Source organism: Haliaeetus leucocephalus, unplaced genomic scaffold (assembly GCF_000737465.1).
Source record: "Haliaeetus leucocephalus isolate CR32 unplaced genomic scaffold, Haliaeetus_leucocephalus-4.0 Scaffold186, whole genome shotgun sequence".
Classification (NCBI taxonomy): Eukaryota; Metazoa; Chordata; class Aves; order Accipitriformes; family Accipitridae; genus Haliaeetus; species Haliaeetus leucocephalus.
The window spans coordinates 264,972-266,128 of NW_010972622.1; positions in this window are offsets into that span (position 1 = coordinate 264,972).

The window sequence follows — 1,157 nt, forward strand, 5'->3', positions numbered from 1 at the left end:
TGGGGTGCAGGGTGTCTGGGGGCTGCGCGGGGAGGTTTGGGGGGGGCGCCCACTTGGGGGCACCCACCTGCCCACCCACACCCAGGCAGGCACTGGCACATGCTTCGCACACGCTTCGCACACGTGTGTCCCTGTGCAACCCCCCTGTGCGCACACACCCCCCATGTGCATACACACACCCACGTGTGCACACCCCCCCAGTGTGCACGCACACACAAAGCCCTGTGTGCACGCACCTCCCCGTGTACACACACACACGCGCGCACACCCCTGCGTGCACACCACACACGCACTATGCGCACACCCACCCACACACCCACACTCACGCCGCCATGCACATGCCTATGTGCACAAACACATGCTCACACCCATGCACACACGTGCTCACACCCACACACGCTCACACCCACATGCATGCACACGTGCACGCCCAGCCCCATGCACAGGCACCCCTCACACACGTCACACACACACAGAGCCCCCCGCGCTCCCCCCGCGGCGGCAGGGCAGGGCTGATGGATGGCCTCCTTTCAATCCCGGCTCCTCGTTATTGATTTTCCTTTAATGAAAGTTAATTATAACAATGATTTAATTAATAGCGGCTCTCTCTGCCTTTATGGCTTCCCGCATTAGGGCCGCCCATAAATACGGCTGCCTGACAGCCCGCGCAACACCGCCGCCCCACACCCCACCCTGGGGTGACACCGTGTCCCCCCCACATCATGGGGGGCCTCCAGCACCCCGGGGTGACGTTGCCCCCCCACACACCCTGGGGGGCCCCCGGTCCTCCAGCACCCTGGGGTGACATGCCCACCCCCCAAACACACACCCCCCGGGGTGACATGATGCCCTCCTGTCCTCACACACACGTGCACCCTCCTTGCACACACCCGTGCAAACACACGCAGGCAAAGCACACGGACCACAGCGATGCCCACACACTCCCCCCCACGTACACACACCTGGGCACGCACAGGTGTACACACACCCCCATGTACACATGCTTGGGCATGTACACGTGTCACATGTGCATGCACACACATGTACGCACACCTGGGCACGCACACACGTGTCACGTGTGCACACAGCCCCACGTACGCACACATGGGCACGCACACGCGTGTCACGCGTTCACACCCCCCCACACGCACCCACGG